The sequence below is a fragment of the Thermobia domestica genome, chromosome 3, assembly GCF_964235325.1.
Source record: "Thermobia domestica chromosome 3, izTheDome1.hap1.1, whole genome shotgun sequence".
Classification (NCBI taxonomy): Eukaryota; Metazoa; Arthropoda; class Insecta; order Zygentoma; family Lepismatidae; genus Thermobia; species Thermobia domestica.
In genome coordinates this window covers 659608-687078 of record NC_137456.1, presented here as the reverse complement: position 1 = coordinate 687078, position 27471 = coordinate 659608, and the positions used below count along the sequence as shown (strand labels likewise).

Genomic DNA, 27471 nt, shown 5'->3' with positions numbered 1-27471 from the left:
GTTTATATGTGCATTGTGCGGTCTGAAAATAAATACATAAAGAAGAGAGTTAGTCTTTTCTTTCAAAATGGATCATCATGAACGGGATGTGGGCAGAATTAGAAACATGTTGCTGGAAGTTCTGGCTGAAGACGACAATTTAGTTGTTCCGGATATGGAAGATGGTGATGAAGAAGATATCATTGCAGAAAGCGACCATATCTCTGCCAGTAAAGAATCAGCAGATGAAGGTGAAGTGTTGCCACAAGCAGATCACTATGTGGAATCACTTTCAAATACTACTACACGGGGACCATATCTTCTAGGAAAGGACAATGTCACTAAATGGTACGCACATGCTCCACGGCAAAATATACGAAGAAGTCAGAATATTTTGACCCATTTACCAGGAGTCAAAGGACATGGTAAAGAAGCGAAAACGTCGAGCGAATTTTGGAGTTTGTTCTTTAGTACGTATATGCTGGAGACAATCGTTGAATTTACAAACCAGTTAATTGAAACACATAGGGACGCTTATAGCAGAGAAAGAGATGCTCAAAATACTAATATAACAGAAGTAAAGGCCTTGCTCTGCCTTCTGTATCTTGCAGGAGGACTGAACTTGCAGGAGGAGAATAATTAGTCAATAGCATAAAATAACTTAAGACGACTATTAAAACAAATATTTTAACCTAAATTTAAATAAAAATTAAAAGAAAAACAAATATTACACGAGTTTTACTATGTAGTTATTATGCGGAACAAAATTCCGCACGCGACTAATTAAGTAACTTTTTTCACGCGACTAGTTAAGGGTTAAGAAAAGTTAGTTTATGATGTGTCTTCTATAATATTTACTATCACTTCGTTGAGTAATGATATGCTTTAAATACATTGTTTTATTATTTTTCTTATTAATATCGATGCCTAAATGCTACAATTAGGAAAGTAATACTTTTACTATCCCATAATAGAATGGATAATGTTAGCAATTGTAAAGTCCAGAATCATTTTATGTTGCAACGTTTTTTATCAAAAGAATTTTTCTGTAATATTCTTACTTCGTGACATCAATTTATAAACGATAAATATATTATTCTTAATGAACGTAAGATATGACAATAGAAAAACATTTATTGTTGAAAAATAAAAATAATAAAGTGCGAAAATAAAATCTGTTTACTTTTTGTAAATGTTGATAATTCAATTTAATCCTTTTAAAGAAAACACAAATGTGAGAAGCGATACATTCCTGTCAATATTACAAACACATCAATCTATTCTTCAATGTTTAATAGTGTTTCTCTTTCTGTATGATATTTACGGGAAATTTCACAACGATGCAATTTGAAGTCTTCATCTTAAGTAGTATTTCCAAAAATAGTAAAATCAAAACTGTCTTTGTACAAAGTTTGAAAACAACATACTAAAAATTAAATGACGTTAAGAGAGAAATTTCAAATCCTTTTGTGAAATCACACAAAAATCAAGACACGCCTCTTCAACCATTCATTGGCGAGCTACGATAACTTCATTTCGATCTTCACGATACAATAAAGGAGGATGCTAGGCTGTGTTTCGTCGTCAAGATAGAAAAATTTAATAACAATAAGGGTCACACTTTAACAGAAGTGTTAATCGCCAGAATGATTATAAGAAAAAATACCGTAACTATTGTTCTTTCTAGATTAAAGTCGTAGTGATACATACAATAGTTTTATGTCGGTAACTTCTAGGTTGCTCTACTTACCAACGTGCCCTCGTATTTAATTTCTGTGTTATAAAACGTGTTGTCGATTATTAAAAAGTAGATAGAATATTATGTACGCTAGTTAACTTTTAAGTAGAAGTGATTGATATGTTGTATTTAAACAAAGAGTTTCTTCAATAATTAGGACAGGAGCACAGCTAACAGGAAACCAGGGAAATTTGATATTAATGTCAGGCGCTTCTGTCCTGATTCTGGTGTCAAGTTACGATCAATGATGATGCTCACAGGAAGTGAATGCAAACTGAAGAATCTTAGAAATTGTTATGTTTCCCTATTAAGATATTATGCACTCTGAAATCGAGCTTGTGATTCCATTTGCCATTTGTGAGTTTCAGTATAACTGGGATAATGTCTTTATAGGTTTATCACGAATAATATTTCTAATTATTTTATACATTTCTTTATTTTAGAGAAATAAGAAATGAAATACGAAATCACAGATACCTTCTGTTAATCTGCAAAGTTTCTAACACGTTCCGCATGTAATTTTGAAACATATAATAGATATAATACTTATATATAAATTCATAAATGAAGTTAAAGCTTCTGAATCCATAGTTGAGTGGTCTTGCAATTGAATCCCGCTACAGAGCAATCTGACTAAATATTCCAAAAGTGGGAACTAGGAACAGGACTTCTGTTTCCTTCTGTCTGCCCTTCGAGGTCCTAGGCTTTTTTCTAAAACTATCATTTGTTATAAAAGAATCTTACGAAAGGTGCAGTACAATTCTCCTCGCCTCGCCTCATTCATATTTCAGCGTCTTTTGCACGAGTAAATGTAGGGTTAAAACTTTACTAAGGGGCGCGTTAGTTATCACTTCGCTACGAACACCGAAAAATATTTTCTACGAACAAGGCTAAACCTAAAGTTAAGCTCTTTCTTATTTTTGGTTCTTAAAGTTGTTTTAGTACAGATTCGTTCAATGTTACATTAGAACATTGTGTTAAATTATACATAATGTACATCAAGAATCACCGTAATACATAAATAGATTTAGGTACTTACGAGAAATAATATTGTTCTCTTTCCTTGTTAAGTGAGAAAAGAACTCCCGTTCAGCAGGATCACTTGTTCAAGAGAAACAGAGCAGGCAACAGGTGGATCCGTCGAAAGCGAGGTTCTCTTGAGTCGGGGGTTGTAACCCAATACTTTGTTTGACTCGCTGATTGGCAAATTCACTTCTACGTCACGATCATTGTGCGTATGAGCAAACTTTCCCTGCTTCTTTCTCCTGTGTATACACAACATTAATCTCCCACTTTCCCCTTTCTTTGAATTCGGATGGTGTAGATGACCCATGACAGACAATGTTCCCCTTCATTTACTCGTTGCGGTGTGGAAGCCACTTGTCAGAACTTCAAAGAACAAAGTAAAACATTGTTTAAAGGGTTGCATTACCTAACAATTTATATTTACTCTTCAATATTTTTCTAATATTTTTTGCTAATATTTCCTAATCCGTAGTGATTATAAGCATACTGGAATAGATCTAATGTATTGATTTATTTACATAGATTACATTAGAAAATTTTGCAGTAATATTTATACGAGGGTTATTACAAAAGTTCTAAGCCTATGAAGGGAGCAGCAGAGAGTTACTTCTCAACATAGTCAACTGATAAGACAACACATTTTACCCATTAATGTTCAAGTGCGTTAATGCCGCTGATAAAGAATTGATTGTCGAAGGTGTGTAAAATTTCATCTACGGCATTCTTGACGTCCTCATTAGTGTCGAAATGAGTATATTTCAATTTCATTTTATGCTTTGGACCTGCAAAAATTGAATAAAAGTCGATATTAACGCCAGATTCGATATTACATCATAACAAGTCTCAATAAATACAGTCTAAAAGTATTACGTGTCTATTCTAATATTTCTTTGTTAGGCTTACAATTTATGTAACAACTCTCGTATTTACGAAAAACTAAAATATTCTTATACAGAAAATAATATAGGTTATGATATTAAAGCAAATATAGTTTCGTAATTTTGTAACAGTTATATGAACTGTAATTTATATACAGTATACATAGACCTTGGTAGCCGTTTTTCAATCGTTCAATAATTGTGTAAAGGGAAGGTAATCTGGAAAGTAGAAAACTTTGGCATTATTTTAAAAAAGAGTTTAATTTGTTATTTTTAATACATTGTAAAGCTTAAAAATAAATAAAAACTAACAACATTATAAGGGAATACCCTACACAGGGTAATGTGCTACTGATTGCAACAGAGGAATAAGATCAATGATAGAATCTATTCCTCAAAATCTGAATCTATATGAAAAGGCCATTACACGGTATTTCTTACTATTTTCGCTCTATGAAGATAAACATTTAAACCAGTCGGTTACAATAGAACAATACAATCAAAGGTGAAACATATTCTTGAATTTATATATTTTAAAAAAAACTGCTTGTCAATATCTATTTCCGTTTTATCCATTCTGCGATCAGTATTCAAGGAGAGAAACTTAGATTTTTATCATCTCCGGTTTTGAACCGTCCAGACAAAACGAATTCTCGGGACGCTGCAAAAGTGTCAAAAAGAAAACGCTTTTCGATATCTGTTACCGTTTTTTCTTTATGGAAATAAATATTTAATCCGAAAATATTATTAAATTTCAACAATTTCCTGCTTCGGCAGACTATTGTGGTTGGCAGTGGCGGCGGTTGGACATTAAAAGTGGGACATGATCTGAACAATTGTATATCAATGTTACATTTCCTGGTTGTTTCTAACACTGTTTGATGAAAGGTTGTATAACTAGGGATACTATCTTTTTTCACATAAAATGCCGTATATCGTATTTCTATTTTAAATAAATTCATAAGAGCAATAGGTACTAGCCCTTTATACTCTTAAACATCGAAAGTGTAAGAAGAGATTTGAGATGTTGCTCATGAAGATCTTAAAATTCTGTCTGGAAAACTGTTTGATCAGATTATTCAATAATAAATTCGCAAAACAAATAAATAGAAAGGATAATATTAATTATAGTAATGAATAATGAGGCTTGTTTTGCAGAAGGTATATTGAAACTGGGGATTAATGAACAACTTATACTTTTAATTCCACACATGCTATTAAAGGAATGTTTTTTCTCTTAGAAAATAAAATACAGTAAGTACTGCAAGCATATGCTATGACATTTAAAGAAATATGCAATTAGAATATTAATTGCTTTAAATTACAATTGAAACGCAATTCCTGTAGCTTTCTTAACTCCATGGGAAGTCAAATAACCAATACGTACTCACGCAACGGCAAATATCATATGTCACCATTTTTTTCTATGAAACAGCAATACATACAAAACCTTCACCAGGGTGTCCACATTCTGGAAAATAAGTGAAAGTCAGGGAAAGGTCAGGAAAGTAAAAATGTATCAGGTGAAGTCAGGGAAATGGCAGATTGGTCAGGGAAAGTCATGAAAAATCGATTTAGGTCCATTGTTCAATTACTGAATTTATGAAATAGAGTTGATTTCTTTAATGTAACTGGATGCAAAATGCAGTGTTCTCAATGGTGATATTATGGAGGGAGTCAGTGTTCTCTGATATAGTTGTTGAAACTAATTTTCTGAGAGAAACACATCTAACTGCATACTGGAATATTTGCTCAAAAAGGGTACACGCTGTTCTAGAAGAACTGAATGGTGCCAAGAGGATATCTGGACAAGTGGCTGAGAAGGCAAAGAAATAATTTCTCCAGCTCACAGCGAAAGCTCAGACTGAAGAATTTAAGGAACACTCGGGTGGATTCATAGCCAATGACAGAGATGGTATTAGACTTGATGAGTTTTTTTACTTAGGAAATGGGAAGAACTTCGTTGACGTATGGTCAGTTATGAAATTGTGTTTTATCTTCTTTCATGGAAACGCATTTTTTGAAAGTGGTCTCACAATAAATAAAATTCTCATTGTTGAGAACTTACAAAAAGAATCTCTGGTTGTTCAACGGATCATATATGATTCTGTGATGAGAATAGGTGGATCGTCAGGATTAATAATTACAAGAGGCATGATAAATTCAGTGAGAAGTTCAATGAGACAATATCAGGTGTATTTGGAAAAGAAAAGAGAAATAAATGCTGGAGACGAGAAGAGGAGAGAGAAACGGAAGATACAGCAACAACTAAAGGAGCTGGAGGAAGATGAGAAGAAAATTAAACTGCGGAGACAACAAGAAGGATATTCAGATCAATGAGAAGAAAACTATGCGAGAAAGTATGAAAACAAATTTCTAAATGGGTTGCATTTAACAACTGTACCAGCAAAAGTAATGTGTGTGTGTGTTACATAGTGTGTGTGTTTGTTACATAATGTAATATGTGTTACATAGTGTGTGTGTGAGTGTGTTTTGTTTTGTAATAATCAGTAAAATCATGTATGAACTGTTTATTACTATAGGCAATATTATAATGCTGTGTAATTGGTATTATAATGTGTAATTTTTTTCATATCTTAAGTACTCTGTATGCTGCACACTTTCGTTTGTAATTTTACATTTTGTGTAATATGTAGGCCTAATCAATATCGGCGTAATGCACATGTTTGTAAATTTACATTCCTTTGGAAAGAAAATTGAAAAAAGAACGAAAGAGAAGCGGAAGAGAACAAGGCCAACTATGGGGAGTGTGGAGGCTGGGTTTCTTTCTTCTTCTATATTTTTAAGTTATTCAGGGGTCAGGGAAATCTGGAACTTTCGTCATGGAAAGTCAGAGATCTTTTCTCCAAATTGTGTGGGCACCATTTTACATTTCCAAATGAAACTATATAAATTAGGTCTCCACTTCAAAAAAGTGGGGGGCAACTGCTCCCTCTTTCCCCCCTAATCGCCGCCCATGGTGGTTGGTGATGGTATGTTCTTCTGAGGCGTTGAATTGATGGCAAGAAACCGCTTGTAATTATCAATTACCGTTTATGTTCTATGGAAATCTACGTTGAAACCAAAACCCGTTGATTTTTTAACACTCCTGGTTTGAAATATGTTTAACTGAGAAGATGGAAACTTTTCTTCAAGTGCTAAGTCGATCATAAAAAAAATCTTTTTGACTGCTTTTGATCTACTGATATATGCTATTTATCATTTCGGCTATTTATCATCACTTCAGGGGCTAATTTCATGCAAATATGTAAACAGCCCATATCTCAGTAACCAAGTCAGCCCAGAAGCTGAAATTTGCAGATACAGCTAGCCTATCACGTATGCTACTTGACCATTGTAAAATCCTAGTCCAGACAATTTAAGGGTCGCATGATGTGAGCCTCAAAACTTTCGGCGCCTATAACTAAATAACTACGTTGGTCCAGGTGCTAACATTTGGTAGTGCACACAGCCCGTAAGTTTTACTATTTGGATCATGTATTACCTCTGCTAGCCCAGATACTTGGGGAATTCGCTTGAAGTTAGCACCCAATGTTTCGACGCCCGCATCTCAGTAACTATGTTGGCTCAAAAGCTGAAATTTGGTAGCTTACCCAGCCCATCACGTGTACTACATAGTCCATCCATTATCGTTGGTAACTCAGACAGTTGGGGGATGAGAAACTTCACATACTCTGAGCTTGGGACTTTTTTCCTCATTTCACAGAAAATTGCAGATAAAATATGAATCTTTAAAACTGAGACCTCCAATCAGATTCAAAAGATCAAATGCACAAAAAGGAAAATTGCAAAGCAAAGAAAATATATGTGTACAATTACCAAAGGCACTACATCGTGGACACGAAAACTTTAACAAAATTCGTAGCAGTGGACATACACTGGGGTGTTATTATTCTTCCCTGTCTTTTGGCGGTTAGATCCCTTTAAGAAATCTAATACTGACTGTACAACGCAACTAATGAAAATAAGTGCTAGATCTATAGGAGTAAAGTTATGTGTAATGTTTAGAAGTGCATTGGAAAAGTTATTAAAGAGAAGGAATCGCGTTTAGACTCCAAAACCGATAAGAATATAGGTTTAAAGAGTTCTGGACAGGGACATCATTTGGGAAGAATAGGGACATTTGGATTCTTCTGAGTTTGAGTAAAACAAATCAATCCGACAAAGATTTCGGAGTACATTTTCAAATTTACCGAATATGCGTACTAATGTTTCCTGGAAATGTTGTTTATGTTTTAATGGCTGTGTAGTTCCTACGAGCTATTTTATCTAATCTATTTTATCTAAGGGGTTATTTTGTCTAATTTAACTAAAATTCTGTGATCTAGTTTATTCAGTTGATCTAAAATTTTATAGGGCTGTTTTATTTAGTTGATAAATGTTAAAATTATATTTCCTTTTCACGTAGTGTTTTGTTTATTTAAAGATCTATACAAATAGCCATTTTTTGTTAACTATATACAGCATATAGAAGGCGCACACATGGATCCTTTTGTTGGGAGAGGTCCAAAGCTTTTCAATCTATGTACAGGGTGTTCAATAGCAACACCCAGTCTTCAGGTGTGAAGATAAAGATAGGATGCGTAATATATTCCTCGTCCAAAGTGTAGATAGAGGCGAATGAAAAAGAAAGATTCACCATTGGCATGTACTGTGCGAAGTAAACAACCAAAGTTGACATCTTGACAAATGTGGATCACTCTATTAAAGCTAATTCAATTGTTGACACATAGTGTATGGCTAGAAATAAGCCTGTAGCAATTTGAATAATTAAACATAGACCAAGAAGGGAACCAAAACTTCATCAGTATGAAATGTTAATTGGTTCTGGAGTATACTTTTCTGCACTCGAAAAAACGATAAGTAATTGTTAATTACTGCCATCTATATTCTCAGAAAAGCTTTATTTGTATGAGGAAAAGAAGAGTATAATCAAGTCATTAGGCCATAGCAGTCATTTCTCTGTTAAACAAGTATATTTATGGTTTTTAAAAAAAAGTGTACAAATGATAGTCGAGTTACGAAGTTTAGGTGGAGTCTGGATGGTGGACACCCTGTGGATGCGCCCCTGGCAATTGAGGTCTATGGGCCAATAACCATTGTAAATAAGACATTTTTGCAAATTTGGCACTCGAAAGGTCGGAGTTTTTTAAATGCCAACCCGTACTTACAAACAGAGCCGTAGCTAAGGGGGGGGGGCAGCGGGGCGCTCGCCCCGGGCGCTGACAACAAAGGGGCGCCGAACGAGCAAGGAGAAAGAAAAAGTTGTGTTGGACATGAATAAAAGATGAGTCGCCCCCAGAAAGTATTGGCGCCCTATTGGATCAATATTGCTGTCGGTTATCAATGAAATACGTAGATTTCTTAAAAAATTTCTTGCTCGCTTCGCTCGCAATCCAAAAGTTTAAATAAGTCACAACAAGTTTTTACTTATTACTTAAAGAGTTATAGATGATTTCTTAGTGACATGTGGTATACAACGTGCCGAGTAATGACTTATAGTGTGCGCAGGAGCATTTTCAAACTCAGAAACGAGCAAAGTCGTGTTCGGCGTTTTGACAGTGATGAGTTTGCTTAGTTCAAAACGTTTTTCTACCCCTGGGGGCTCAGTGGTAGAGCGTTCACCTCTGGTACTTGGGGTCCCGGATTCGATCCCAGCCCCGCCAAGTGAACTTTGTGGTGGACAAACACCATGTGCGTGTGTTTTCTCGGGGTTCTCCCGTTTCCTCCCACTTTCTTCATTCCGCCATTTCATTCATTACTCATCATCACCGTCTCCTTTAGCCTACCGGCATAACCATGGGACGTAAAAATCAAATATTTCATTTCATTTTTTTTCCTATCCAATCCGATTAATCACGACGCACAGTGGAGCCAAGGCACTGAATTCTTGGCAAAAATAAGAATTCGCAATATGAAGCAGAAAATTGATAGAAAACCAATTAGTTTGGTGTGTGCAGTGGCTACAATAATGTTATTTCGACATTATTTTATCAAAAAGATAGAGTGTTACATCATAAAAAGAAATATTCCTTATATTCGCGCCTAAATAATATAACAGATTATATGATTGGCATAAACAAACGCGTGGGCAATATGCTTTAATTTGGCAACTTACGATTGACTTACATTGTTACGCATGAAAGGAAAAAGTGTACTTATTCTTTTTACAACTGAAGAGTAATAAAATTGAAGAAAAGTTCTTGCTTCTCAAAATTATTTCCAAGTTGTGAAGGATTCGTTATGACAATGAAGATGCAAGGACGCTTCAATACATAAAAATTATCTAATCACAAGTTCTCGATATATTATCAGATGTATTAAACATATTATGATTTACAAGCATCAGTAACCTGTTCAGCTTGTTTCATATATTGCATCGTGCATTACGTGGGCTGATTTCAGGGCTTGATTGGAACACTCTGAGCTGGAGCGAGCGGAGGCTCATTACAGCTGATTCCAATGTCACTTCTGTGCACGCATCGCATCACAAAAAAAACGCAATACTGAATTGATCAACACCATTTTAAATATGGTTCTACCTTATGGTCCATAGATTGTTTGGCAAACATTGACGTTTCAAAATATCGCCACCATTAATCACACATGTTTGACTAGAGTTTAGTTCTGTTGGCGAATGCCAAAGAAGTATGATTGGATGTTGGTAACAAGATGGGTCCTAGGGGGCGAAGCACCAAGTAGGTTTGGCGGCAAAATTCCCAGAATCGATCTATATTCTACTTTGTCACTGCGTGCATGGGAATCACACGTTTAATAATCTAACACTTGCTCTCACATTCATCCCACCTCAATTCAAAAGTAGCATTGCATCCAAAATGCGGTTTTCCTCAAACATTTTCATGCGCTATATTTCCCAAAAGTGCAAATATGTGCAGGTTTTCACTTTACATACAGTAAGAACAATGTTTCCGCTACGATATATTAAAAAAATCACAGACATAACATTATTATGCCATATTTTCTACTAAAATGCCATTCTATCGTTTGACTACAGTTTATATGCTTTCAGTACCACAGCATTTTCCAAATATGATATTAAGTAGGGGATTACCATAGGGATATGATACTGATATTAACATCATTCCAAATATGATTATTGATTACACATTACCTCAACATTCTAAATATACAAAACGATACATACATGTCGGTCGTGTCACCATGTTTACCAGTCACGGAATATCTACACGCAATGTAGGAATAGTCACATTCAAAGTCAATTTCCTATCTTCTGTCACTAAGCAGCACCTTTCCTGCTTCGGTGGATAACCAAATTTACACGTCCCATGAATTCATTGTAAATAGCTATCACTTCTTTTCCTGCACACTATCTTATGTGTACACTATTAAAGTTTCATTATAGCAAATTATATCAAGTCAATCTTTTACTTCATTCTTCGAGTTTTTGCTAAGAATTGCCTGGTTTGGCCCCACTGTGCGACGTTGAGAATGAAGGTACGAAAGTGAGAAGAGTGAAGATACACATTCAAGCTGCTGTTTGCGCGGGAATATTAAAAATAAAAGTAAACGAGGGAAACAATAACATTTTCGAACTTCAAGCAGTTGTAGAATAAGAGCTTAATGGGTTCAGAACTTAGCCCGACGAAGTTCGACTTTTTTACACACACTAATCACTACCAATGATTTATTTTAAAATTCCATTGACATATCAAATGCTTCCAATTTGGAGGAATTTATTGAGGTCATTTTTCATCAACTTTTTATATCGGCACCATATTATTTTGTGTATGCGTGTCTAGTTGTGTGATGTTTTTATCTATCTACATACATACAAAACATAAGTACACACATTCTTCATATATGTACGTGTTAGTGTATTTTAATATGTTAATTAATAATAAGTACCTTAAATTCGGAACTTTCATTCATTAAGAAATTAAGTAATTACTATAATTTCAGACATATGTAGTAGCCAAAGTATATTTTGGATTTTAAGTACAAACATTGAACATATTCTTCACCTCCATCGATCAATATTTAGAAATTCACAAAGAAGGATCCTTCTGAATTTCCATTACATTTCACAAAATATTTTTTACCGTTAAGAGATCGAAATTAAGATTCTATTGATGTGGTCACATACAGAATAAAATTAAAAAGTTTACAATTATTACTGGAAATTAATACTGTCACCCATTTGGAACAATTTAAAAGCACATAGTTTTTAATGTATTAAAATTTCATTTCTTATCAATAGTGTGAAATGTTGTAAATAGTAGTAACTTTCCATAACTGTTCTCCTAGCGAATTTGTATACAACCAAAGGTAGTTTTGTCAAGTTTAACAAAAAGTCCAAAATAAGACTCTCGAAAACAGCTCTTATTTGGAAAAGGATACATAATGATCGTTTTTGGTTGTTGTAATGGTCTTTCCAAGAAGAATTATAAAAATTCAGCGTAACAACAAAAGCTGCTTTATATATATATAATAATTGCTAAAGTGAGTGTAGGGGCGCTGAATTCTACTTCGCCCCGGGCGCAGAAATCTCTAGCTACGGCTCTGCTTACAAAATAGTTAAATACAATAGACTAATATTTGTTTCTAAAAATGTCTTATAATGTTTGGAAAGCCCGACAATTGAAACGTTGGATGGCAAAGTGACGTAACTCAGTTATGAGACATTGTGAGATGCTGAAACTTTTCATTAGAATCGATATAGAAAAAGCGGATAAAATCGGTTCTTTGAACTGTCATCTTTTGGTCTACTGAATAGTGGGGAAATTTCAGGATCTTTCTTAAGTTACATAACAAAGAACTCAAAAATAATTACTATTTGAAACATTGCAAATCTCAGGTCTTGAATTGACTGAAGTTTAATGCAGTGACCTGCTGGGCCGTGGTGGCTCAGTGGTAGAGCGTTCACCTCTGGTGCTTGAGGTCTCGGGCTCAAACCCTGCTCCCGCCAAGTGAACTTTGTCGTGGACAAACACCGTGTGCGTGGGTTTTCTCGGGGTTCTCCCGTTTCCTCCCACTTTCTTCATTCCACTATTTCATTCATCTCTCACCACCACCGTCTCCTTTGTGGTGCCCACCCAGGGACGGCGCCAGGAACGCTTGATGGGGTGGGCGGAAAGAGGCGGACCTAGTTGCTGGGTGGGCGGACAACGAAAATGAGAACTGGGCAATGTAGACATTTTTTGACAATAATTAAATTTCAATTTTTATACTCTTTAGTTAGCTAAGGCTCAGACCGAAATAGGGGAGAAACAAGGATGTGGAACAAGGACTTATAGAAGGTGCCATTCCAGCATTCACCTGGTAAGACTGAAGAAATGCAGGACTTAGGATGGGCTGCGGGAGTTCGTGGCAATATGCTCGACCTACCGAATTCCGCGTGGCACACACACTACCTCTACTTTCAGCTTTTTAAATAATAATAAAGGTGTGTTCTGTGTAGTCGAAGAAGTTCAAGACTGCTTTAACTCCTCTCCCTCCAAGAATGCACATGAATGCATAGAAATAAAAGAAGGTTCAAACAACGCAGACTAACAGATAATACTCTACTTTTCGTTAATAACATAAAATACACAATAAGTAGGTAAAGTAAAACAAGGATAAAATAGGCTGCTGCAAACATTTTTATCTTTGAAGTATTTATTACAAGAAAGCAAGAGGCAAAAAATATAAATGAGTAACTTCAGAAGCAATGCTGTCGTCTTCGCTCTCTCCAAAATCTAGTTCATTTTCACTTTCCTCGAAATCGAACACTTCAAATTGCGAATCCTGGTTGTCACATGTATTTGTATTTTTTGTCTTTTTCCCCATTGAAGAAGAAGGATTATCACTAACATCAAAGATAGGTAACATTGAAACAAATCCAGGGCCAGTGAGCAAAGCTCTTGAACAAAAAATAGAAGACATCCTTCAAAAGTTAAACAGCATGGAACCGAACGTGAACAAGATTGGATTAATTGATGCAAAAATTGACAAATTACAGTCGAAGTTTGATGACCTTTCAAAGGAAGTGAAAGATCTAGAAGCAAAAGTGGCCCACTTGCAGGACGAGAACAGTGATTTGCGACAGAAAATTGATGAACTTGAAATGAAGTGTGACTATAACGAAAATCAGAGCAAGAGAAACAATCTTATCTTCCGAAATGTGCAGGTCAAAAGTGAAGGCTTGCGACCATCATGGAAAGACTGTGAGGCGGCTGTGAAAGATATTATAGAAAAAAAGATGGGGATTAACATAGAACATGATGACATAGAACGTGCACATCTCTTAGGTATGGGGCGTAACCAGTCGGATATAGTTGTGAAATTTCTGCGGTACAAAAAGAAAGCAGAAATTTTGGAAGCGAAACCCAAGTTGCAGGGATCCCGTGTGTATATTCATGAGCAGTTTTCAGAAAAAGTGCTTGCTGAAAGACGATTATTGTCTGAAAAACTGCAAGAGGCAAGGAAGGAAGGAAGGTACGCAGTGTTAGTGTTTAATAAACTGAAGATTGAAGGGGATATCTATCGTGCTGACACAACAAGTAACACAGTGTTTAAAATTTTCCGTGAAAGTCGTAGCAGTGATGAAAATAACAAGAGAAGTGAATTTGGTGCTAGTGCTAGTGTTTCTAATAATTCTGTGGTGTGTACCAGTAATGAAGATAAAGGCGAGAGTGTGGATAGAGAAAAAGTGCGTGTGGTTAGCAATACTGAAAACAGCTTTCAAGAGAAATCCAAAGGCGGAAAACACGGAAGGTGGATGACCCCTCGGGGACAAAAGGAAGGCAGTGTTAGGCGGGGCAGGGAAACAACAGGACCCTCGCACTAGGGGTGCAGCTCAAGCGCCAAAATAAATGGCCGGGAAAATTGCCATCAGAGACAACAGAAGCCAACATTTCCAGTAAGTAACTATTCTTTTGGTAGAATCAGTGACCCATCAAAATCAAAACATCAAAACCAAACATTTTCTTTGTGCTTTCAAAATGTCAATGGCCTGCGTACTAAAGCCAGTTGTTTTCATAATGCTGTTTTATCTAACTCTTATGACTTTATTAGCTTGGTAGAAACTTCTTTAACGACAAATTATTCTGACTCAGAATTCTTTGATGATAGGTATGTGGTCTGGAGACAAGACAGAAATATTGAACTACAAAAAAAGACTAAGGGTGGGGGAGTATTGTTTGCTGCGCTTAAAAAATATAATATTCAAAAAGTAAATAGCTGGGAAACTAACTTTGAAAGTGTAATTGTCAAACTGGTTTTGGACTCAATTACCGTGTATATTTGTACTGTTTACATAGAGCCTGATTCACCACTTCATATATATGAACAGTTTTTTGAATTTGTAGAATCAAATTGTCCTGTGAGTTGCACAATTCTTTGTATAGGGGATCTGAATCTACGACAAATAACTAGTTCAAATTTCGATTTAATGACGTCATCAGCTAAATGTAAAAGTCTTGACAATTTTATGTCCCTCTTTGATTTGATTTCAATTAATAATATTCCTAATAGCAATGGCCGAACCTTAGATCTTGTTCTTACAAATCTCTCAAAAGTAACAGTTCAAAGAGAATGCGATCCACTGGTAATAGAAGATAAACATCATTCTCCCCTTCTTATTTAGTTTACAGCATTGTATTCAACCAAACTTAAAACAGTGCCTAACACAGTAGGTTATAATTTTAGGAAAGCTGATTTTGAAAAACTTTACCGAAAGCTATTAGCTGTGGATTGGGGGATGCTACAGAATATTAAGGATGTCAATCACGCTGTCGATCTATTTTATGAAGTATTGTATCAAATAGACTGTCCTGATCTTAACGAAAAAATATGTATCCAAGTACCATCTATTAAATTGCGCACTGTTTCGAAAAATACATTTTTTTGTATGACAGCGAAAACAAACGTTTTAAGCAGATCTCCTATATGGAGAGTTAGTGCAACCTACAACAGGTTAGTTAAAGAAAATTTCAATCTGGATGTACTGGCAATGGATGTAAGTAGTTTTAAGAAGTCTATTAATTTTGTAAGACAAATGTAATTATAACCAATAGCTTTATTTACCTATATAATCTGTATAGCGATATACTATGTAACACTGTAATTAGGCCTGTGCCTGTTGTGTTATATGTCAATAAATCAAATCAAATTTAAATTTAAATCAAATTTGAAAATCGCGCTTCTTTGAACACGAGAAAGACACCGAGCCTGAGAAGAAATCGCTAAATTTTTTCGACATATTAGCTGAACAAGCACCGACCGCCAAGACTTCTGAACGCAACAGAGATCAACTCAACAATGCTATAATAAGGGTTTTTACAAATCTGTTTAATGCCACACGGGTAAGACATGTGGTACATTGCTGTAAACAATTGCAAGTTGGAACCCTCTTATAAGAAGCTATCGCGCCAACACAAAGCAAGGGCGCCGATTTCTCTGTAAATTTGGGGGGGGGGGGAATCAGATGCAGAAGGCATGCATGAGGATTTTAAGACAAATTGAATTCAAATTATGCCAAATATTGTATATTCATAAATAAAATGCGGGGGCGCACATGGGCTTTGGGGGAGCCCGGGCCCCCTTGGGTCCCCAGGATCGGCGCCCTTGACACAAAGCACTACTGTCCTCCCTCTCTTTCTCAAAATGAGACAATAGATAATACTGGCCAGCTCTGTCCATTATTTAGTTCGCTTTTTAGAAAGCACTTTTTTTTTCAGTGCAGCACATACAAACACTGGCGTTTCAATAGCACGATTGTGCGTGTGTGTTAAACTTCAATTCATTAATCACGACTTTTGGCATCCATTATATTACTACAAGTATCTGTCTTAAAATCATTGTCCATTGCAGAGTTAAACAGAGTCATAGAACCTATTACATTACAATCGAAAGTAATACCTATTGCTTGTGAAGTACAGGATGTCACCTTCAGTGCCGGATTTGCGTATAAGCTAAACAAGCTATAGCTCTCTTGGGGGCCCCAAAAATTTTAAAGAAAAAGTGGCTGTAATGTCATTTCCAAATAATAAGAAAAAGCAAATAAGATAAAACGCACATACAACAACGGTGTTCTGTACTGTTATGTATTAAGCTCTCATGAAGCAAGTAATAGGGCCCTGTTTTCCAACGCGCCTGCAATGGGATTTCTGTTGCCCAGTCCCGCTTATAATGGAACCCTCGTTTCCCAGCTCCGCTTGTAATGGGGATTTTGTTTCAGAGCCCCATTTGTAATCGGGACCCTGTTTTCCAGGCATTACACTTAGCTACTTTAATAAGACTTCACAGCATAAGTGATACAGTATCTTGTATGCGGATAGAACTCTAGTGCTACCCTTTCTTGTACTATTTGGAATTCGACAAGAAATTGAGTCTGGTAACAGTGGATGCTTAAGAAGAAGGCATAAAACGACAAGCTCGCGAAATAATAGTAAAATATAAAGGAATTACAGCCCTAAGCGGCAATAATCTTTACATCGCGAAATTATAGCTATTTTATTTCGCTGTACGTAAGTATGAAAAGTAGTTTGCAGAAGTATTTTCATAACTTTCAGAACTTGGCACTGATTTTCATAGTGATCTATAAAGTTGAGTTGATTTTGAGTTTAACGTCCCTTTCAGCAGCGAGGCTACATGAGACGGGACCTACTGATTAACGTGGAATCCAAACCACATGAGCTCCCACCGGGAATCGAACCCGGGTCTTCCACGCCAAAGGTGCGTACGCTAACCGCTTAGCCACGGAGGAGCTCATATAGTGATCTATAGAGTGCGATAATGGATCACTAAAGGCAGGGGCGGATCCAGGTGCGGAGAGGTCTACGATCCCAGTTTTTTGAGTGACAAAAATAATTGAAGCCATTACTTCCATATTTTTGAAAGTTTAGAGTAAACTCACGATATATCTATCATAATCTGGGTTTTAGTTGCCCCTTCTCCAGTTTAAACCTTCTAAGTTTGCCTCTGGTTCCAGCGAATTTGTGTCGTATTACACCTTGAGTAATCTTCGAGGGTTGCATTCCATTTTGAGTTACTCCAGTAACCTGACCTAGAAAAAGCTCACACGATTAGTTGAGCTTCAGGCAGTAATTACCAACCCTGGATGATATTTAGACTGTATTCACTTACACGGATCCCTGGAAACGTTTCAAACTTTACCAAACCGAATAGAAAAAAAATGAAATGAGAAATGATGCGGTCTCCACATATTGTAGAAGCATGGCGTGGAGCGTGGATCATAGTTGGTGCAAAAAGATCGGCAAGGGACTTTATTGATACCAAATTAAACTACCGCTAATTTTACAAATTTTACAGTTTTTCTGTAATGTATTCAAAACAGTAAGTTAAGTTAACGAAATATACACGAAAACGTATTTACTTAATAGATATGTATTAGGTCCATAAATTACCATATAGCATATATTCAAACAGAAAAGGCGAAATTTTGTCGCTGAAAAAGAATGCTAGAAATAAATTGGCCCCTTTGTCTTCAATAGCTTAGGGCCCCATCAAACCGAAATCCGGCACTGGTCACCTTTATTCTTCTTCTTCTGTTGCAGGGGTGTCATTTCAGACTTCGCTTGAGGGGGCAAGAACACCAACAACATAAGACTTTCACAGTTTGCACTAGTATATTAGTAGACAATCGATAAAGTATATGTATTCCTCAAAATCTTGCGGGGGGCAATTGCCCCCTCCTGTCCCCCTTTAATGACACCCCTGTTCTTTTGGGGTGGGCGGTTGCCCACCCCCGCCCACCCTTAGCGCCGTCCCTGTGCCCACCCCACCTCATATCCATGACACCCCCCCCTCAATTGTCTATCCGCAGGTGTTCTTCCATGAAAAAAATCTTTTCGATTAATTTTTACACACCCTCAAACATATTTATATAGATTTTAACCCCCCAAATATTTCAATGACGCAGTTTGCGTCATAGCCCCCCCTTGTGGGCACCCCTGCCTTTAGCCTAACCGGCAAAACCGTGGGACGTAAAACTCAAAAATTTCATTTTTGCAGTCACCTACACAAAATAAGAGGTATTTCTGTAGAAGTATAAGTGGAAAAATAACATGATGCATCTTTCAGTTTGATAGTTTTAATGCATAAATTTCAATATACCTTCTATAAGGTAAATAAACGGGACGATGATACGATTTAGATGTTACGTTCAGTTTAGAAGTAAACATTTTTCTTTTAATTGCTAATTCATATAATATGCTAATTGATATAATAATATATAATTAATGTAGAACTCCATCTCATTCAAATCTCAGCTACTAGTAGTATTAGTAGTACTTCGTCATCAAAGATATCGCAGTTTGCTGGAACACCGTCTTCGAAAGCAGAAAACTAGTTTCTGCGGCAACAAGTAGAACAATTAAGATCATAGTTGATGTATTCTCAACGTGTTTTTACATTTGAATTAATAAAATATGATGAAATATTAGTGTGTCTGTATACAGGTCTTCCAAATGTTGAAAATTTCTCGACACTACTTTCATTTTGTGAAAGATTCGAAATTAAATATTATAGTGGTTGGACTGTTGAATCCCGACATAAAAAAGACCAATTGCTATTCACACTAATGAAGTTGACACAAAATTTTAGCAACAAAGACTTGGGAGTGAGATTCAGTATCAGTGCGTCTAGTGTTAGAAATGTTTTTATTACATGGTTACATTTATTAGATGAGATCCTGTTTGAAGGATTAATGTCAGAAATACCATCTGTCAGTAAAAAACAAATCCTGCGTGACTTCTTCTTTTTTGGATTTTAATTCCTATAAAATGGTTATTGACTGTACTAAGATGCACACTGCCATACCAAGTTCTATGGAAATACAACACCTTACGTACAGTCATTACAAGCACAGGAACACGCTAAAAGGTTTAATTGCAGTGGCGTAATCACATTTGCAAGTAAACTTTATGGTGAGTCGACTTCTGACAAGCGAATTACACTCCATTGCGTAATTCTGGACAAACTTCACCCAGGCAATTTAATTATTGCAGATAAAGGGTTTCTTACACAAGATATATTACCAACAGATGTACGGTTAAATATTCCTCCGTTCCTTAGTATGCCACAGTTCACAGAAGAGCAAATTAGAAGAACAAAGAGTATAGCACGTGCTCGTATTCATGTGGAACGGGCAATACGTAGAGTGAAGGGTTTTGCTATACTAGACTTCATTCCGCGCAGCATGCTACCGTTTGCTTCAAAAGTGTGGCAAGTGTGTACCGCATTAACGAACTTTTAGTTTCCTTTAATTAAGGAAGTTGATATGTTCTATAGAAATTCGCATTTGTAATTTTTGTTAATGCTCACAATGTGAATTATGATGAATTTTCAGTAATGTCAATAAACTCAAAGTTATTCAGTTTTTCTCGAAATTCTTATAGTCGTTTAAAAAGCCACATGAAGACCATGTATCAGTGTTCACCATATCCGTATCAAATACCTGTCCCACCTTTGTCTTGAAGATGGCCACAGTTGTCAGCTAGAATTCGACCTATAATGTAATTCTTTGAACGATTTATAAGAATTTAGGGGAAGAGAACCTGACTATCTTTGAAATGTTTAATAATATTGCTCTTGAAAAGGTTTATTTTACAACATTTCAGTAATATTTTAAGTAAAGTGAGCTTATCCTTGTACCACGAAGTTATCTTTTTCTACATTTGTGATTTCGATCAATGTCATGACCTTATCTTCATCCTGTCTGGTTGTTCACTGGTAACTTCCATCATGTTATTATTTAGTGTAAAGTTTTGTAAAATAAAAAGACAGACCACAGAACGCACTTAAAAGACTACATCACTGTTTGTGCTGTTTTTGAAATCAGTTTTATTTCTTAACTTTGCTGTCCACTTTATAATTTCGCAAGAACCTGACAGTCTATTGTAAGGAATTGTTAATGTTCATATTCTCAATCGTTACTTGGACCTTTATATTTTGTCTCAAGGACTTTAAAAATATAATAATAATAATAATAATCAGTGGCGTATTTACGATTTTGTTTCGGGAGGGGCTTTGCTAACTTTCGGGGGGGGGGGGGCTTTGCCTGAAAATGTAAAAATTCTGCAAGATATTTCATATATTTGACTATAGGAAGTAAGATTTCGGGGGGGGGATTAAGCCCGGAAGCCCCCCTAAATACGCCACTGATAATAATAATAATAATAATAATAATAATAATAATAATAATAATAATAATAATAATAATAATAGGATATTGAATTTAGGATAAGAGAGCGTGCGTTTTTGATAGTCTCTAGATTTTGATATTTAATTTAGCTTTCATGTCTGTCTGAATTGGAATTATTATAATTTTAGTTTTAAATGATTTATTATGATGGGATACGATGCCAGACGTGTACTTCTCTTTTGTAGCCACCTTGCTGAATTTTTAAACTATTGTTGAGTTGATTTTAGTTTAGCGTTCCTTTCAGCAGCGACGCTATATGAGACGTGGACCTACTGATTAACGTGGAATCCGAGCCACATGAGCTCCGGCCGAGAATCGAAACTGGATCACACACGCTAAAGTCGCATACGCTAACCGCTTAGCCACGAGAGAGCTGTTTTTAAAACTATTGTGTTTGTTTATTTGTATTTATTATTTTTGTATGAAAATGGATCAATAGCTTACGCATACAATCTAGCTTGGTTGCGTAATTTTTATTTTCAAATGAGGAACCGCAGACTCATTACATTACATAAACTAAGTATAATGGAAAGAAGAATTATTGACATAAATACCCTCACGTGGTATTTTTCAGACAAAAATATTTGTCTGACTGAATTCATGGGAAAAAAAAATAATAAAATTAATAACTCGTTAAAGGAGATCATCTCAAATGGACACTTTCAGGAACTAATTTTGTCCCTTTATAACGCGTGAATATATATATTTTACGTAGCAAACTGAATACAGTATATACATGTTACGTATATTACATTGAGAAAAAGGCAAAGGATAATCTGTGTAGTAACGAGGAAATAGCCAATACTTTTGCGAAGTATTTTAGATCAGTGTATGTTTCCTCTTCAGAAACGATAATTGATCCCAACATAGATCTGGGAGATAACATATATGGTAGCATAGGAGCACTAAATATTTGCCAGATAGATTTGAATGAAATAGAAATGGCTATTAAGAACCTTAAGTCCAAAACGGCAGTTGGTTCTGACGGACTTTCCTCCTACATTGTGAAGGATTGGGCTGATATATTTAAATATCCCCTATTAATTGCATTCAATTTATCACTAAGAACAAACACTTTTCCAGACAAATGGAAAACAGCTTTAATTTGTCCAATTCCGAAGTCCAACAATAGTCAAGATATTACCAACTTTCGACCCATAGCAATATTACCTGCTTTTGCCAAAGTATTTGAGCATATCTTGTATCGACGAATCCTTAATCACGTCCAACCGGTTATCTGAATTCAACAACATGGCTTTATTTCACAAAGATCCACAATAACAAATCTTTCAAATATTACAGATTTTATAGCGAATTCATTAGATGTAGGCAGCCAAGTAGATGTGATTTATATTAACTTTGAAAAAGCTTTCGATAAAGTTAATCATAACATATTACTAGAAAAATTAAAGCTTTTCCACTTTTCTCCGTCCCTGATTAAATTCTTCTCATCATACCTATCTAATCGTAAACAATTCGTTCTTTTTAATGCATACAAATCTAAAGAATATATTGCATCCTTATGACCATTATTATTTCTCTTGTTTATTAATGATTTAACTGACTGTATTCCTGACCATGAAAAATTACTATATGCCGATAATCTAAAAATATATGCTAAAATCAATTCTGTGGACGACAACATAAAGCTGCAGCAAGGTCTAGACCATATTGGTAACTGGTGCTCTTCGAATCAACTTGTGGTCAATGAAAGCAAGTGCAAAGTATTATCTGGAAATTTGATGTAGCTCAGAAGCCTTCATGCGTGCAGTGAAATCGTAGAAAACATGTGCCAGTACAGAGTACCAGACAGGATCCCAGACAGGAGGGGACTCTGACTATACAAAGTATAGTCTTTGTTAGGAATAAATTCTGTCACACATTGTGTTTTGATTACACCTAACAGTTCTTGCAGAGCGGTTTGCTGGTGCAATGCGCTTTGCAAACAAGCTTCTGACAGATTACATACTTTTGAGGAGTGAAGAATCACGTGGCTTGCGAAATGGTTAATGGAGGAATACCTAAAATATTAGACCACTACCTCTCTTTGATATTGTAGCATTTCTTTATAAGAGATCATCTGGGCCAAATTGACCCAGTCTTGGTATTCGAAGGGTTAAATTCATTTTCAGTAAAAGGAGGATAGGTCGCTTGACAGTGTATGAGTTTAATAAGTTTGTGTAGCGAAGTATTAGCCGAGTGGGTGCTGAGACGGAGGAGGAAGTAGTGGAAACTTTTTGAGTGAGTGTAATGGGCACATGTTCACAACCCAGACGATCTAGAACAGGCCTGTCCATGAATTGGCTCCCGGAGCCAAAGCGTGAGCGAGCACGAGCCAAGATAAGAACAGGTGAGCACAGGTGCTGCTAGCTTCGCTTCTTCCACTGCATCCGATAAGTGTTGCCAACCACACATGATGACAAAAAACCTATGGCCAAGCCTGGCCAGAAATTCGCACGATGATAAGCATTGAGCAGACGCAAGCGTGAAATGTGTAGGTGTGCTCTCCCCCTCCCCATTTCGAAAGCAGTGACGCGAAAACACTGCAGGAAATAAAATTGGTACGTATTTTGGTCGAGGAAGACGCATGATAGAGGTTACAGTTAGCGTTGAAGTAACTAACAAATGAACAAAAAAGAAAGAAAGAAAGAAACTAATATTAAACATGTCATCTTACAGACGTAAAAACGACTGCAAAAATCGGAAACGAATTGTTTCAGACCTTTTTAGCTTGCTTACACAATTCGTGACGTTGTATTACATTAGCATTCGGTCTGTAACTTGTCACTCGCTTCACGTTTGCTAAGTTGTAAACGCCTTTTGTTGCTACATTGATAGGAGAACGACGGGAGGTTGAAAATAATAATAATAATAATAATAATAATAATAATAATGCGTATTATTATTATTATTATTATTATTCGGACCAAAGAGGGATGAAAATGGGGATTGGAGGAAATTCATAACTAGGAATTGCATAGTTTATACCGCTCACCTAACATTATTAGGGTTATTAAGTGTAGAAGGCTCAGGTGGGCAGGCCATGTAGCCAGAATGGAAGAAATTAGAAACGCTTTCATAATTTTAACTGAAAACCCAATTGGAAGAAGACCACTAGGAAGACCTAGGCGTAGATGGGAAGACAATATTAAGATCGATCTTGCAGAAATAAGAGTACAGAGTAGAAACTGGATCTAGTTGGCTAAGGACATAAGTTAGTGGAAATATTTTGTAAACGCGGCATTGAACCTTCGGGTTCCATAGACCATAGAGTTAGTTAGTTATTATTATCTAAAAGAAATGTTCAAATGTTGTTAAGAGACAATTACACAGAACTGAGTTCCGACCAGACACTAATTTGCCGGAAGGAAATTCCAGTGCAGTCCAGCCTACTTTAAGCGTTATCCGTGCAACCCACGTTTCATGTTCAAGACATTGGGAATAATTGTTCGTATCATTCAGTTGGAACGTTTCCTTCCGAATTTACGCTATTACAGTAGACCTACGCTTACAGTAGGCCTACGCTATTACAGTAGGCCTACAACATTGTGACTTTCAAAATTAGTCAGTAACTATCGAAGAAAGACAAGCGTGTAGCTTCAGTCGTTGAAATGATTTAACATTCCTTTTCACTTTTAACAAGCCACCGGCAAGCAAGCAGCCAGGGACAATACATTTTTCCTTATTAAAAAGACACTCCTTGTTAAAAAGAAAAAAAACTAATTGCAGTCACTAAGGGTCACTCTTAAAAATGGAAAATCTCTTTGGCTCTCTTAATATTTTGTTTGATTCTTTGCGATCAAAGTAACTTTAAAAGTGGAGTAAGAAATACTATTCTTCCTATTGATAGTGTAATACTGGCTTCTAATCTCCACAACCAACCCCTTGCTAAGCCTATTCGTACACACATACATGCATAAGCTAATTTTCTGGAGATAATACTTAGATAATTACAAACAAGTGCTACAGTTGTTTTTCGTATCAACAGATTATCTCTTTTCCTAAAAAGCGAAACAACATGATATAACAAACCCACACTCGGATATAACAAACCCACATCCTTCTTTAACAAAAGGAAAGAAAAAAGAAGAAAAGGAACGTACATAGTTTATCATTTGATTGCTGTTACAAGTTTGTATTGTCTATAGTTAACGGTTACCACATTGTAAAAAAACACTTTACACTAAATGGCAATCAGTTACCATACATACTTTTTTTTGGTAAGCTAGTGATTACCGCCAAGGTTGACAACACTTCCGCTCCTCTAAGAACGAAACCTGAAGATCCACGAAGCACGAACAATGGTATTTGCCAGTAGAATGCTCGTGAGCGTTCACGAGGAGAGTTTCCACTATCTGCTCGCCGTGGGCAGGGCTGATTTAGAATGTGGATGAAAATAATGTGGGCGAGAGATCATGGGGACCCAACCAGAAGGTCCGTTCCAGATAGATAACAAACCTGAGGAAGTAGTAAAGAGATTTTGTCAACCGATTTATGGTTCATTTCGCAAAGTGACCTTTGACAGTAATCGATTTACAAGCTGCAATTTGGTTAAATCAATGGAATGGGACAATAAGTTAACAATTATAGGGACAAATCGTAAAAACAAGAAATAGTTGTCCCCGCGTTTGTGAATGCCAAAAGGAGGAAAGAATACAGTAGTGTATTTGGTTTTCATTAGAACTGTACTATTGTCTCCTACGCATCTAAGAAAAATCGGTGTTTAGTGCTGATCTCAAATATGCACAATCACATCAAATTAGATGAGAATACCGGAGATAACAGGAAGCCAGAGATCGTCACATTTTACAATGATACTAAAGGTGGGGTGGACAAAGTAGACCAGATACGTACTGAATATGGCGAAGACAGAAACACTACACGATGGCCAATGACGTTATCACTTCTAAAATGTAGAACCGATCAATGGTAATGTTATACATTCAGCGAACACAGCGACTAAATTCCAACAGCGAAAATACGTAAAGCAACTGGGAAAAGTTGACTGAAACAGAGCACTGAATAAACGAAATCCCATAGAGCTTCGAAAATCGGAGGCAAAGTTGTTTGGATTGACTCTAGAAGAAGATGCTCCTGTACCTCCTCAAGTAGGAAAACGAGGACTATGTTACATGTATGAACACAGTAAGACCAGATATTTTGCCAAAAGTGTTCTAAGTGGATTTGCCTAAGTCACGCAAAAATGATGCCTGGAGACTGCTGCAGAATTGAAACGTGAATTTCCCTATGTGTAATATACGGCTATTACGAGAAATCCTGGTTTACTTCTTTCTAGTTGATAAATATTTTATTTTGAGTGCCGGTTTTTAACCAATTAAATAGTCACATAGGTATCGAACTTAATTATAACAAGACAAATTTTGCTTTAATGAAAATGAATGTACAGTTTCGCTTAAAGCGTATCCACTGTCTGGTGTTTGTATTTGGTATTGTAAATGTAATAAAAATTTAAATACTGGTTCACATCTTATCAGGCAAAAGTTTTCCTGGATCCAGGAGGCAAAATGTTACCATTCATGAAATTTTCTTTCACGTTACCACTGTAGGGTTAAGAACGACTAATCTCGCGAGGTTCAAGTGTAGTGACCGAGCGTAAACGTTAAGGACAAGGGGTATCCTGATAGCGATTTGGTGTGGGGTCTAAATTGAGGTACTATTGTAACCATACGGTTCAGCTCAGTCAATTTTTAAGAAGAAAATTTTAACTTTTTAAATGAACCTCGCATAAAAGTGCTCTCAAGAATTTTTCTCTCAGCCAACAAACAAATATGCATATATGTATGTGAGTTTCGTCTGCGACGAAAATAGTAGAGTTCCTCTCTCCACCCCAAATAAGGAGCTAAAATTCAGCCCAAGAAGCAAACATCGTCTCTAAAAATTCCTGTCTATGGGTTGTCATATCTATTTTTAACTTCTGACATCACTAAACTGCGTAGCAAACCGAGCTGTTGCCTAGCAAGGCGAAGAGACGGAGAGAAAAGTGAAGTTAGTGTGTTATACATACACCCGGCGAAGCAACCACGAACGGTGTGACTAGTGCGAAAATACAGCAATAATGAAGAGTCTGACGAATATACTCAGTGAAGTTACCACGAGAAACTGGTGCGAACAATTAGAATTAATGAGCAACGTAAAATAATGTTTTATTTTTGTCAAGTGTGAAACGTAGAAAATCTAAATGTCGTAATACTGAATCAACACCGTAATAATGAAGATAATCAATAACCTTAAAATGTTCGTTTAGTAACGTCAATCTAAAAGTTGTCTTAGCGGCATGGTGCAGAAGAACGGCAAACCATTCAATTCATCACAAAGAGAATGAAAGGAGAGCAACACGCAACCTACAGGACATCCCCCCTTAAATCACCGAAGTCCCCCTTCCAGTGCAAAAGTGAGTGAAGAGTGCTAGTGGAATCATAGAAATCAACAATGTAATGAAACATAATTGATAATCCGTGGCGACCGCGACATCCGCGTTCTTGATAATCAACGGGCCTAAATTAAATTAAAATATATCACAATAATCAGTTATCCATTTGAAATGCCAAAAGTGATGTAATATATGTTCGTAAAGTTTTAGTGTTGTTAATTAAAATCAAAAGTGAAAATCTGAGTATCCTTTC

The 27471-nt window shown here is 36.1% G+C and overlaps 1 protein-coding gene across 7 annotated transcripts in view; it reads right to left on the bottom strand.

The window, feature by feature from the left end:
* Positions 1-27471, bottom strand: part of LOC145682372 (guanylate cyclase soluble subunit beta-2-like) — a 188592-nt gene that overhangs the window by 133210 nt on the left and 27911 nt on the right. For 5 of the 7 annotated variants that reach the window (XM_081753955.1, XM_081753957.1, XM_081753951.1 and 2 more), the window contains one exon: positions 2757-3106. The exons of 1 other annotated variant lie outside the window; for it this stretch is intronic. The gene's annotated coding sequence lies outside the window, so the exon portion shown is untranslated. Of the gene's footprint in view, positions 1-2756; positions 3107-3388; positions 3521-27471 lie in introns of those variants that run through there. One more of the 7 variants, XM_081753954.1, reaches the window with a different exon arrangement.